Source organism: Calidris pugnax, unplaced genomic scaffold, assembly GCF_001431845.1.
Source record: "Calidris pugnax isolate Ruff unplaced genomic scaffold, ASM143184v1 scaffold133, whole genome shotgun sequence".
In the NCBI taxonomy this organism is placed as follows: Eukaryota; Metazoa; Chordata; class Aves; order Charadriiformes; family Scolopacidae; genus Calidris; species Calidris pugnax.
Window position 1 is genome coordinate 6741523 of NW_015090977.1, and position 14711 is coordinate 6756233.

A 14711-nucleotide genomic window follows, 5' to 3' on the forward strand; every position below is an offset into this window, starting at 1 on the left:
GATTCTTCCACCGTAGACACACAAACAAAAAAAGGCTCTGCCTTAAGGTTTAACACCACGTATAGTTGAAAAGTTGGGTTTTTTTCTCCCACACACCAACATATGTAACATCTACTAAAAAAAAAAAACAACCAAAAAAAAACCAGCTTTCTCCAGCTTCTACCCAGTTGGTCCCCAGCAACAGCAGGGAGGTTTGCACAATATTTGGCAAGCTCACGTTCACCTTCAGCAGAGCACGCCCTTGTCAAGAGCTGGCCAAGCCCCCCGACCCACGCAGTGCTCCTGGCCCTCCAGGAACATGCCAGAGCACAAGGACTTGGGTTGCTGCCCAAGCCACAGGAGAAAATTTTCCCTCTAGGAAGCTAAACTGGGTGCAAGAGGAAGAGCCTGTGTCTGTAAGGACCACAGAGCAGGATTTCACAATTCCGCTGCAATACTATCAGATTTATCTGAGGCAACCTACAGGAAATATTTTAAACACCGGGAAAAGAAAAATTATTCTTAAGGCCCCCAAATTTCACAGTATAATTTCCACATGGAGCGTAGTCCAGCAGGACTCAGCAACCAGGGAATACCAAGACTTCTTAGCACTGCTGAGCATCTGTCCCCCAAACTCTCCAGGACTTCTGACAGCTGGGAACTCCACACTGGTGGCTCAAGACATTGAAAAATCAAAGCGTTCACTTGATTAGAGAATCAGACTAAAAACTGGCCCAAGCATTCTTTTGACTGGCTGAAAAGAACAGAGATTGTAGCGAACCCTTCCAAAAACAACAGGGAGAAAAAGGAGATGGCTGCTGCCCTCCCCCTCACCCCATTAGAAAACCGAGAAGAAACAACGTGCAGCTCTATTAGAGACCTGCCATGTAACCACCAGGATTTCATGTAAATGGAAAGTATTAGACAACCTGCCTTTAGAGACTCGTCCTGTTTTCCTGGAAGCGTCCGTCACGACAATCAAGTATGACTCCCTCTCTCCTAGCACAGACATATCACCATGAAATACAGAAGTGGCCCCACCACAACAGAAACCACAACTTAATTATTTTGTGTCACTGGCAATAGCTACCATGACAGGCACATTTACTAACTCAACTCTCTCCAGGAATAGTGCCAAGAGAAGCAGAAAACAGTAGCAGCCCAAATTTTTTAGTCTCATGTCGTAACTGCACAAGGATGCTACCTGTGCGGGGGGTGACCCAAGCTATTTAAAAAGGACTTCTGGGATGCTGCTCCAGGTGGCTCCCAGGAGATACAAGTATTTACTATTTAGCAGATTAATTCCCTGGAGAAGTCACTGAAATAAAATTCTTTGCTACTTATTGCGCACTGAGCCACATGCTTGCTGAGTAGGGAGAAGCTAGTGGTCTTAGAGGAGGAAACATTAATATTAAAAAAAAATACAAATCTTTACTGATCTGTGATGGAATTTATGAGGAAATTTTGTTCCAGAGCAGTAATACACGTCTGTGTGTGGACATTGACCCCAGCAGAAAAAGCATGATTGTGACAGATGTCATTTTCTTAGCACACATCTAGAAGTGATGACATTTAAGGGATATGTACAGATGACATCATGAAATCCCATAATTTCTGGCTCGGAACACATGTCAAAACCTCACGTCTTCATACACCAGCTCAAAGCCCAACCCTTACCTCACTGCAATCCTGTAACAGCTCAGCAGCATAGAGCATAGAGAGAATTTAAAAGCAAAGTCTTTCCACCCGCACTGAGAAGACCGGTGGTTCTTGTGGTACACATTCACTTTGTTCAAGCCAAAGATGCCTTCTTTTTCCCAGGGAAAAGCTAAAAATTAACACTTGGAATTGCAAACGTTGTGTGATAAAACACGACATGGAAAATTTTCTTACCATTGCCAAAACTCAAGTCTTCACACTAAAACCTGGGCCTCAGCATCGATACATTCCTCTGTGAGCGCAGCTCAAAAACTGTGTCTTGAATCATCAATGACAGGAGGAACTCAATGTCAGATCTCTCCCCTGCACTATCCTACACATGCCTCTTCCATTCAAGTTATTCCCATCACTTCTTTTTCCTCTTACACCAGTTCTCAATAAGCTGAATGCCAACAGCGTCTTCTATTATCACACCAAAGCCAAGAAAGGAAAAGAATTGCCCTTTAATCATTTGGAGGCATCAGACAAACAGTATTTCTCTAAGTACGTGCGGAAAGCATATATGTAAGAAGACAATATTTTTAGCTTCCTCGTCGCCAAACCTCGGATAGATTCTTCTGGATTTCTGCCGCCTTCGTGTTTCAGCACATTTCCACTTCAGCACTGTTGCTGACTTCGACTGCCTGACAACATATGTCTTTTTCTGGCAAGGCAGCAAATGTAGACCAATCTATAATTAGATTAGATCTTTGAAACTGCAAAGCTTACGCCGTGGATGGAAGTAATACCCCGGCTCGCAGAGAGCAGGAAAGCATGTGTAGGATGCAGCAACAGCATCCCTTCAGTTTGCAAACAGCACTCCAGCCTCCCCAGGAGAAGCAGCAGGCAGGGAAGTGGACAGGTTGGCCTCCCTTGAAGGTCCACACCAGTGCCTCCTCAAGACATTTGGTCCCTGGACCAGTCTAGATCCCAAGAGTGACAATACCAGAATGGACATGACTTCCACTGGCTCTGGGTCACACACAGCACACCTTTGTGGGAATACTGCTACATGTCATCCAAAAGCTCAGCACAGCATGGTCTTTAAGGAAGCCACAAGTCCTATCTTCTCATTTTTTAGGAAACTACTTCATTAATTGTCGCCGAGTCAGGGCAAAGTGTTGCAGAGCTGTTTCTTCTATGGAAAAGACCCTTCCAGGAGCAGGTGGGCAGCTGGAATACCCACAGGTCAGAAACCACAGCTGAATGCCATTCAAAAGCAAAAAAATGCCTAAAAGGCATTCACATGCAAAGTCTGGAGGTAACCCAAAAGTTTGCAAAGAAGCAGTAGAACTGAATGGGAATTAGGAAGAAGCAGCAGAAAGTTGATCTGGGTAAATATGAAAAACATAATTTTTTGGGTTTTATTCCAGGCTGTCTTCTCATTTTAGATGAGAAGGGATTTGTGGGCTTCACTCTGTACATTATCATGACAATATGTATTCTTAGTACAGAAAGACAGTCTCATGCTAATCATCTAATTCTTGGTGATCTTAACTTCTTTGCAGTTTTATAAATAATGACAAGAGGTGGATTCTAGTACGACATATTGTGAAATGTATTTAGGAAAGCAGTAAAGAACACTTGTGCTGTTAATGCGTTTTGACATATTTGTATAACATGTTAAGTACTTTACACCATCTAATTACAAGACTATACAGTCAAATGGCACTGAAAATTGCAAACAGTGAAATGGCTGGTGTTTTCTAAACAGCATATTTCTTTGTTAGCCAAAACACTTTGCCATCTTTGTGGTGAGGCTGATGGAACACAGCGTAGCTGAACCCCAAAGACAAAACCAAGCCCCTTGCAACAGGCATCAGTTGACTTTCTGCTCAACACTCGGATGAGAAGGTGGTGGGGTCACCTTTCTTATAGGAACTCAATTCTGCAGCCTGGTATTAGAAGGCTGCTGCCCCGTTAAAAGGAGCGTTCCTGTTCATACGAGCTGCTGAAAGAAGCCCCGCACCACTGTCCCTCCCAAGGGAAACTCTAAAGATGTCACAGCATGTTAGAAAGGGTCAAAGGACAGCGGTAACATTCCTTCCAGTCATTAGTTGTGCCCAGACCTGGGACGGAGACATTAGCAAATACAATCAGGGACGGCCTAAAGAGTCACTGTGATACTGGAGTTTGGTTCATTACAGAAAGTTAATCATTTTCAAAACCAACACAGAACAAAACCAACAGAGTTGCGGCCAAGGAAAGCAAGTATTCACGAAGAGACATAAATTCAGGGAAGTCCTACAGCCTGTGCTATGCCAGAACTTCCAACACGATAACCATGATGGTCTTTTCTAATCCATAATAATAATAATGACAGTTTAAACTCCAGATTACGTTGTGTAAAATTAACCCAGGCAAGCCCTCTCCTTGCTACTTTCGTGTAGCTGGGGAAGTTATCTAAGCCTTTATTTGGACCTCAAGACAACAGGGAGCAGAATAATAGAAAAAATTATCAGAAGGAACAGAAATCGAGACAAGACACAAAAAGGATGACCTGCAATACAGAAAATAAAATAAATAAATAAATAGATGTGGATGTGCTGAAGAAGATACTGATCTTAAGTACAGCTTACTGATAAAGCCAGGACACAGGACAAAAATAAACAAGAATTATTCAAAAAAATTTCAGCTGGGTGTTTACTGTATTTGCCTTCATTAAACCAGTCTCAAACTGGGGTCAAAGTCTTCATCAGAACAATTCCACGTGGTACAAGAGCCCATGTAAATCAAATTAGTGCTGCAAAGGGAAGATTAGCAGTAGCTTGAAACAAGACCAACTAGTAATTCTGATGTGACTTCTTTTTTACTGGAGTCAGACATGGTCAGCCCAGATTTCGCAAGGTACAGATTAAACAAAGCTACGATATTGAAGAGTTATCCTGCAACATAACCCCAGGAGGTATTTTTTTTTTTTGTTCTATAAACATATTTGGAGTTTATTTTGTATGACTAGGAAAGCCCAAGTCATGATGCTTTTAGTAGTCAAAGCAGGGCACTTAACAGTGCTGCATTTTAAACCTGTTACTTGGGATACTAAAACATCTTTCCTTCATTTGTCACGACAGCATTTATTTTTTTTAATACTTCCTAAAAAAATACAATTAGAAAGCAACATGCAACTTGGCTGCTTTATTTTTCCTCCTTCAGCAGACTTCCACCAGAGTATTTAGGAAGATTCTGTAAGAAAATCTGTTTTATCTCGACTTCTGTGTAGAAATAAATTCTTGCCAAATATGAAGAGAGACGCCAAAACTACACTGAAGTAGTAGTAAGAAAATACACCATGTGAGGAAACGAAGGCATGTTATATGGAATGGCGAGGAAAGCCCAGCTTACTGGAGGAAACTATATAAGAGATGAAAAGGTCCAAGTCCACCGAAGTCCAGGTCCCTCATTAAGCCACTCTGGCTGATGAACGTGACCGGTGCTGGGTTCCCACCCCAGCACAAGTGCCAGCAGGGAAAGGGTCTGTGGTGCTTAGCAGAGATGCACTGCAGGAAATATAAATGCAGTTTAAGACCATGCAAGTGTTACTGTGATCATCTGTTATTTGTCTATTGAATGAGCTAAACACAGAGATTTTTTTTGTGTTCTCAAAGAGAACAACGCACCAACCGATGACTTCAGGTGTCGACATACTGAAGTTAACACATCTTCTATACCCAAGACCTGTCCTGGGCATGAATCTGTAGAATAATTTACGGACCTGATGTAATTAAAAGTTATTCTTAGCACAGATTTTTCTTCCTGGGTCATAAATTATTCCGAGCGAGCTCTGCTGTGCAATTTTAACTTGGAACGACACCACTCACCACCTATATTAGTGAATGGGGCTGAATCAAAAACCTGGATCTGAACTTTACTGCTCTGGCCGGTGCCCAGATGACGCCAGTGCCAGGTGCTTGGCAGGAGTCCTTCCTTCCACCCGCTGGGAAAAGCCACCCAGCTCCCTCCAAATGACTCACTCGCCCTTTGGGACTCCATGTAAGCATCTTCATGATAAGGGTGCTCCAGGGTGCAAAGCACAAGGACGGGAGCCGGCAGCAGATCTGCACCTGGGCTGCACCTCCCTTCACTCAACCACAGGGCATCGTTCTTCAGGTTTTAGTGTTCTTACTGGATAGTACTGGAGCAGTACTGGATACTGGTGCTCATTGGGATTTGGGGAGGAGAGGAGAAACGAGAGGAAAGAAATGCATTCAGTTAGGTTTAACTCTCCCAAATACTATTTGAAATTTTTAGACTCATTATTCAGGTGTCAGGCTGCTGATGGAACTATCTGCTTTTCTGCTTGAAAGCAGAAATCTCTCCGTGCTCTAACCACTGGAGACAGAAAACAGAGGAGAGTTACGAGGCTGTTCATCTTCTGTTACTCTCACAAACTTTGAGAGATGCTGCTTAATACTGCCTGTGAGGTACTAGTTTTCTTTCCTGTCATCACACAGTAATTCTGAGCCCAAATTCATCAGCATATGGGTGAACACAGAGTAAAACATATATCCTAGAGCCCCTTGACTGCATGCAAACATCAGCACACTTGTTTGTAGGGAGGCACAGCCATCAAGGCAATAATGGGTGCTCCTTCTCACTCAAAACAATTTCCTATTTTTCTCGTAACACAAAGTTCTGTGAGAATAGTAATTTTTGGCTGATTTTGCCTCCTATCTAGGAGTCAAACCCACTAGGCTGCTCTGGTAAGGGCAGGCATTAGGCAAAGTTAGAGCCACAGCTTCCCTCACACCTTGGGATTTCTCAGTGCATGGTAGGAGGTGGTGGCAATGGGTGCCTGGCTACAGCTACAGGCAGTAACTTTGGTGGGACACCTGCTTTTCACCCCAGGAACAATCTCTTTGCGCTGCAGGAGAAGCACCGAGGCACGTTTGCAACAAAGGCTGGTGCGACGTGTCAGTGCTACCCCTGATCCAATGGATCATCCTGCCAGATCACAAGTGCCCCCAGGATCTGCTTTTTTTCCCCCAGGATCTGCTTTTTTCCCCCCCGCTGTTGACACAAGTCAGGGCTGATGCTGAGCTTTCACTAGAAGGAGCCTCCATCAGCTTGGCTACAGCCCTGCTTCCAACTTAAGGAGTTCTACTTACAAAATAAGATGAAATTAAGCGAATTTAAGCCAAGAAGTTCAGTGAATCCTGTCTTCATGAGTTCATGTCTTTCTGGTTATTGGAATATATAAGTTAAACCCAGCTATAGGAATGGGTCTTGTGTAGAGTTGATTTGGGGTCACTAAAGACTCTAGATTCCCCAAAAGGCAAAGTGCATAAAGAAAGCAGATTTTTGTTCTGAACACTGAAAATACAGGTGAGTAAATCTTTCTCCAGCCATCACTGTCAACTGACCTGTATCAGATTATAGAAACTCAACTTGAAAAAGTGAACTGTCAGGGAAAGGCATCTAATGCAAGTATGAATTTGGGAGAAAAACAAAACAACAACAAACGTAATGCTTGTTGCAGAAATACAACCCAAAATACCCCATGATTTATTAACATGGTTTTCTGAATTAAAAAGAAGCCATAGACATGATTTTATCCATGCAATTCACTGAACATGACCCAGTTAGTGGCCTGCACTGAGTCTCTCCCCAACTCTTGCGACTTTCATCAAACCCAACGTTAGCTTCACTCAATGCAAAATGGGGAAAGGGAAAAAGCAGAGGGTGTTTTGCTTTATAGAAATCTGCTTGTGACACTATTATCTGAAATATCAGCAGTGGTGTGTCTCTGCATCACACAAGACTCCAGTTGGGATTGTGTCGCTCTGTCTGTATCCACCTTTTCCCCATGGGCTCTGGGCACGTTTCCGTAGCTCCTGCCGGGGGGTGCAGAGCTGCAGAGCCAGGAGGCTGGTAAAAAAAAATAATTACTAGCCACTCTACGTCAAAGAGAAATACTTGGAGGCCTGGCACTAGATAAAACGGGTGAAAGTCATGCTAAGCAGAAGCTGAGCCACAGCACAAGTGAAAACACCAGACCCACCAGGCCCATGGGAGGAAGCAGGTCTCTCCAGGAGCCAAAGCAGCTGGGCACCACCAGCACTAGTGACATTGAGAGCCTTGAATATGGACCAGCCACTGCCGTACCAAGCACTGTGAGGTGCTGCCCATGCCATCCTGACCTGTGATAATCATTAGCGGGAACCATAATAACCATTAACGTGCAGGGAGAGCAAGGACGCCTGCTCTCAGCCCAGAGCACTTCAGAGAGAACAGAAAACTGCCCGCAGGGCCCCTGTGCACATTCTCCTCTGTTAACCTAAAACCTGTATTTAAACAGATTTTTTCCCCCTTCTGTCCCTCCCAAAACATTTTTTTAGGAACAACTGTGAGAAGGGGCCAAGACCTGGGCGGTGTGAATGGTGTCACAGCCCTCGGACCCAAGAGACATGACAGCAGCAATAATAGAAATATTCAGTAGATAAAGTAGCCTTAGATAACACGTTCCCCCAGTCACCACAGCCAACTACGTGAGGACAGTCACAAAATAGGCTGTAATCACTAATCCAGACCCTGTTTCAGAAGTGAAAGCACCCCAAGACTGGTTACACCTCCAGCCCCCGTGCCTGGTGGGATGGAGCAGCTCTTTCCCAGGACAAAGGCAGTAACACACCTCCGGGGTCACAGCATCCAGCCCCAAAGGCTGCGGGCACGTTTCCAGGTGCCAGGAGGTGAGCAGGGGAGGCTGTGGCCATCGTCACTGACCTACGTCTTCACAGCAGCAAGGAAAGATCTCTCCCCGTTAGGCAAACCCATCAATCACATCAGGAATTATTTCAGTCCACCAATTTAGATTGCAACGCCTTTGGATTTACAGATAGGAAAATGACACAAGACTCTTATCCCCTTTAAAAAAAACAACAGACCAACAAAAAAACAACCCACACCAAAACTGTCAGAGTTATGTTACGAGCTCCAGAGACTCTAATCTAACACCTTGCTCCATACTGGTCCTATGGGCCAGCTTATGACTCAGCTTCTATTTGTGATACAGGTCTGAAACCATCCCTGTTGAGAAGTATGGGGATATAAAACCAAACCAAACCTCATCATATTCTCATTTATCGTGCTAATGGGAACTAAATGAGCATCTCAGGCATCACTTTGCTCATGTTTTATTGCTGTTCTTCCTCCAGCTACTTCTTTTTTTTTAAACCAACATATCAGAAACAAAGCAATAGAGCAACAGCAAAAACATCTGAATCCTCAAACTTGCAAAAATCATAAAATTATTTGCAAAGGTGAAAATACTATCTGTTGCATAGTGCAGCGCTGTACTAATTTTCTTCTCCAAGGACGATGGCAAAAGTGCACCTCACTTCTTATTCAAGTCCTTCAGTTTGTTCCTTGTGGTTTGATGCCCCCCCCAAAGCATCTTTAACAATATTGTTTACAGTTTTATCATTGTCAATGACAGGAAAGTAATTTTTCAAGTCTCCATAGAGGGTCAATGAACATTTACATCCAAATGGCAAGAGCTCTTTGCTTTGGGAGAGAATGCTGTAATCAAATCTCCAAAGGGGAAGTTGGAGCAGTAAATGAAAAGGAAGCTTAGTTTGTGTGCATTGGAAAAGGACTCATTTATTATCTAACAGTTAACTAATTGATCCAGACACACCTTTTCCCCTTCTCTCTGCTGTCCCAGCCTGCCAGCACTCTTAAAAGCCCATCTATTGTGAGCCAACTTACCCACACAAGAGATGCAAAAGCAATTCTTTCCATTTGAAATAGCCCATCATTTATTTAAGCAGAAGGTAACTGTGCTTTAAAAACATTTTCTTTAGAGCAGTAACAGTATCCCCTGATCACTGTCAGAGCTGAACTCTCTTACAGCACAAGAGAGAGAGGTGGAGTACAACACAGAATTTTCCTTAACCACAAAATTATCTTCTACAAATCAGAAACTGAACTGAGAAACACGTTACAGATGTGGGTGTGGGACCCAAGGTTTACAGTTGAAAACAAAGCATGATTTCATGTACAACAAAGGCTTGTGAGTGTATTTTACCAACTGGATCCAGAAGGATTATCCTGCGAAGACAATGCAAATGCTGAGAAAAAGAGTAAGCCCTGTTTCCTCTCCCCTTCCACATCAGTACTGGCAAGTTGGATTCGCTCTTATATTACTCCTTTAATGCTGAATATAGACTCTGCTGCAGAATATAGACTTTGAAATCCTACCAACAATAAAATACAATCGAGTTTTCCTAAGTGCAGTGCTCCTGCACATCCAAACCCAAATATTTGGGGTACATAGTAGCTATTATTGTGTTCAGCCAAAACCCAATGATTATTTTGTGGACAACACTGAAAAACACAGCCTGCAGAGCATATGCTTTTTATTTCAAAGACGGGAGAAACCCAGGCTCAACCCAACGGGGGCAAGAGGTTCTTACAATATTACTCCAAGATACAAAGGAAGGAGGAAGAAACGGCAAAACTGTTGTGGACTGGAATTGATGAACTTGTTTCCCTGCAGGAACCATAAACACAATTTTCCCAGCATGGGACATAATAGTTCTCCCACAAATTACTAAAATATATTTCCAGCGCTCAATATAGAAAGCTAGATGCACAAGAAATGTTTGCAGCTTCAATGCAGGCAGTAATTGAGAACATGTGTGGCAGGGGGATTGAGGGGGAGGAGGAGAGCGAGCCGAACTCCATCGAAACACAGCGGCAGGAGAAACACATTTCAGCCCTCAGCATTTTCAAAGACCTTCCAGTTGCGAGCGGGTCCAAAACCCCACATTGTAACTCCATCAGAGGGGGAACGCTGCCTGTGAGTCTGCACGTCAACCCCAAGTTTAATGCACACTAACAATTTAAGGGCCTTTGTTGAGCCCGAATAAAAAATAATAATAATAAAAAAAACTTTCATCAACTTTCCTTTAAGCACAGAGAGTGGCTTTGGTTTCTTGTATGAATTAAGAATACATTTATAGGAAAAGCTACCTTTGACTCCACTCATTCTCCCAGGCTTTGCTTTTGGGTTCTACCCAACATGACTATTAACTAGCCCCAGTGATGAGCAAGAAAAACAGCATTTCTGCACATTCTAGCTGAAATTATGAGCAAAACAGCATCATAGATGTACCTGTAGCCAACTTTCCAAAGAGCTGTAGTTAAGGTGTTTACCAAATCTACCCCACTCAGAGGGACTGAAAGGAAGCTTCATTTACTTCCTTCGCTAATGAAGCAAAAGGAAGTGGCTCTTGTGCCAATTCTCTCTGTTTTTTTGGATAAAGTTCCCTATACGCATAATCAAAGGGGAAAATGCATTTCAAGAATTGTTTTTTTTTTAAAGTAAGTCCATACTGACAACCCACAAAGTTTCAGCCTTGAAAATGCCAGCCAGTATTATTTTTAACAATGCTCTTCCAAAACACTCTTTCTAAACTGGTCTCTTCAGGCTGAAAAGAAAAAAGCCCACGGTAAAGGTAGAAGCATCAAACTTCTTCCCAGGCCGACCAGACCAAAGTAAAACAAGAGAAATTTAGCACATGAGCATTACATGGCTCAGACTGAACCCTCTAGTTCCTGAATTATTGTCCCTGAAATCCAGCTGCCAGATCAACACCCAAAACAAAAGCCAGAGCTCCTGGAGAAGCCAGGGTACTGATAATGCAGAGTTGGTCACCATTTGGGTCAAAACCAGGGTCAGGGCCAGTCTTCCACAATCCCATAGACACTTCTTGTCGCTTAGTCACCCTGAAGGAACATCACAGCCACTCCATAGGGCCACCAGTGGGAGAGGTGTCAAACAAGGTCAAAAGCAGCTCAAATCAGGGCCCGAAGTCAATGCTCCAAAAATCTCCAGAAATTAATGGAGTTACTAATTCCCTCGCTGTGTTTTGGGGCTTTGGATATGTGCTGTACCTGCAGTGCCATCGTATTTGGATTTTGATCCTTTCAAAGTTTCAGCACAAGAACTCTCATTGCTGCCTGTACAGCACCTAGGACACTGAGGCTCATGCGTTTCTAGAGAGCGTGTGACACTAAAGTGTGCATTAGAAATATTGTTTTGGAAGGCTGTTGAGTTTGCTGGGTGATGAGAAAACAGCTGCTTAGAGCCAAGGATCCACAAACTCAATTTCTACCTAAAGATCCTACAATGCCTGGTGACTGTGTAATAAGATGGCAGGTGAAATACAAAGTCAATAAATGGAAATTAATGCATACTGGGGGAAAATAATTTAAATTCTGAATGAAGAATGACAGGCTATAAATGAGCTATTACCACTCAGGAAAGAGATTTTGGAGTCACCATGGACTGTTCTCTGAGAGGGTCAAGGCTTTCAAAGAAGCTGAGAGAACAGGAGCAACCGGGCCGGGAGGCAAGAACAATCATTACCTCAAAGCACAAATCCAGCACAAGCCCAGCTGCCAAGTACTTCATGATCAAACCATCCCAAGGCTACCGAATGGTTTGGAATTCAGTTGGAAGAGACACAGAGAAGGGACCAAGGGTGATCCAAGGTGTGGAAAACAACAGGCAAGAACCGCTCAACTGCAAGAAGAGATGGCTCGGTGTGGGATTATGGAATAAGTTATTATAGAAAGATGATTAAAGAAGAATAATTCACTGTCTCACAATGTGTGAAAGTGGGGCATGCAATGAACTGATCTGAGAGCACAAAGTTTTCCATTTAAAAACCTGTGTGATTGTGTGTATATATGAGACAGGAATGGTGAGACAGTAACACCAAAGCCAACACACGCGGGGATGAGATGGGTTCAAGGAAGAAGAGTTCACTTGTGAACATAGTGCCCTGAAGAAATCTTCCCCTTACGACATCTCTGACACTTCTGGCCCTGGGTGGATGCTTCAGGGTTTGTACAAAGGCCCTGTTTCACTTCCCTGAGCAGCACAATCAGTGCTACGGGAGGCACAGTGCTGGGCGAGACGGCCCTTTGCTCTGACCAGCCTTGTCTTCCAAAGGACAGCAGGGCTCAAAGCAAGGGTAAGACAGGGAGACACAGCATGAAATAAACCCATGCAGGTCTCAATCTCCATCCCCTGCCCCTTCCTTAGGAAATACTTGTGGAATTCTAGCAAACCCTGACCACCTACCACTCTTCGGGTCACTGGCCTGATGTCCAAACAGCCCCAAACAAAGCCCTCTCTGTGTCACTGGACCTTCTAACCATGTATCCTAGAGGGACTCTTCATGCAGAGTTGCCACCTTGGTAGAAATTTGTCAGCCCTTTCTCAGGGTGGGGAAGAAAGAAGTCCCAGCACTAAGCTGAGCTGGCTAAGGTAAATCAGAGCCCACCACCACAGACACAATCACAGACAAATCCACTTTGTGAATCCCAATTCTCAAATTCATCCTTCTGAGCCCATATGTCAAGATGGGGAAAAGGGAAATGTGAGCCAAAAGCCAGGTAAAGCCTATTATCAGACATACCCTCTTCTGGCACAGCTCTCACAGTTACTGAATTTGTAAAGATTTTTTAGACAAGATGAACTGTGCTGGGAAAGGGGGACAGGACAGAACCCTACTAGGAAAAAAGTCAGCATTTTAATAATGGTATAGAGGTTTCAACTGCCAGAGATCGGTGTTAGATGTCATCTTAGTCAAATTAAATAGCATCTAAATGGCAGTGGTCTGTCTATGTTTTAAAGAGGCATTTAAAGTCTATGGGAACAAATACGCTGCCTTTAACATGCTGGGAAAACCTTTCCACAAGCAGAAGCAAGTAACAAGAAGTTAAGGTAGTTCTAAGTGAGAGCCTGAGGGCACAGACAACATCTTTCCATTTCCAATTGTCTTGGACTGGATAGGCATTTTGGAAGTGAAGGGAAATGCTGTGCCCCTGGCAGGTTTTAATACTTTAACTAACAGATTTTCCCCTGCCCTACCCTCTTTGTTTTAAAATGTAGATGAATCAAGTGCAGAACCATTTTAAATACCACTTCATATGAAATTCTAATCACCATTTCAGTTTACGTTTTACAGCATTGTTCACTCCCTGCTTCCCCACAGAGAAGAAGAGGAGGAGGAAAGAGAAGAGGAGATGTTTGAGTAACCGACAGCATCCATAAACAGCCATAAACACGTTCTCTGGAGGCAGCCAAAGATTGCAACATGGCCAGGCCTTACAAAGACCCAACAGGCTGTAACTGTCTATTTGTGTCCTGTCCTCACCAAGTGCAGTGCAGGATAAGTATTAAAATAGATTGAAAAAATTTAAGGCAACAAAATAACAGCTGCGAAAGATTTACAGAAAATTAAAATTGTGAAATCGCTAGCTGCAATTAGAAAAAAAACCAACCATAACAAAACTACACAATCTTCCTCTTGTAAGGGTTTGGGGAAGAATAAATACTCTCAGAACAATACAAGGCTGCATCATCAAAAGACACCTCCAAAGTATGAGAACCAAATGAGTTATAGTCTTGGATCTTGTCCTGTGTGTGGTTGTGTTGGGGCCCACCAAAACCAAACAAGGGTAAGGCTGGGCAATACCAACACCCCCTCCATCCTTGGGAGCTGCCTGGGAACGCTCCAGACTTCATTCTTCCTTCCAAGCAGTAAGCAGTCAAGTGGACATAACAGAAAATACCCTCAGATGTTGCTTTTCGTTTTCATCAGTAAAGAAATTTAAACGATCAGCTGACTCAAAAAGGGAAGATGAGACACCCCAAGCACCTATGACACCAGCGTGCTCGTATCACACTGGCTGGAATGAAAAGCTTCAAAGGCAATGGGCTCAGGTGCCCAACAGCTCGAGTCTGCAACACCAACAGTGTCCAAATCAGACAGGAAAAAAGTCAAAATCTCAGTAAACGAAGCCTTCAATATAAAAGGCTCTTCTGCCACCTCAGTTCTGTACTTACTTTTTAACTTGAGTCCTGCAGCAATGTAAGATTCCAGGATAACAGACCTGTGTAGAACATAAGTATCCATAGATGTAAGGGAAAGCCCAGTCCTGTGAAGGGAGGGATATGCTTGAGGTATGTTAACAATCCCTTTACACTAAAATCAGGATTTAAAATACACTTTACAGATACA

The 14711-nt window shown here is 43.4% G+C and overlaps 1 protein-coding gene across 1 annotated transcript in view; it reads right to left on the reverse strand.

Annotated features, from left to right (window-relative positions):
• GATSL2 (GATS protein-like 2) overlaps nucleotides 1-14711 on the reverse strand; it is a 101677-nt gene that overhangs the window by 68776 nt on the left and 18190 nt on the right. The window lies entirely within an intron of this gene.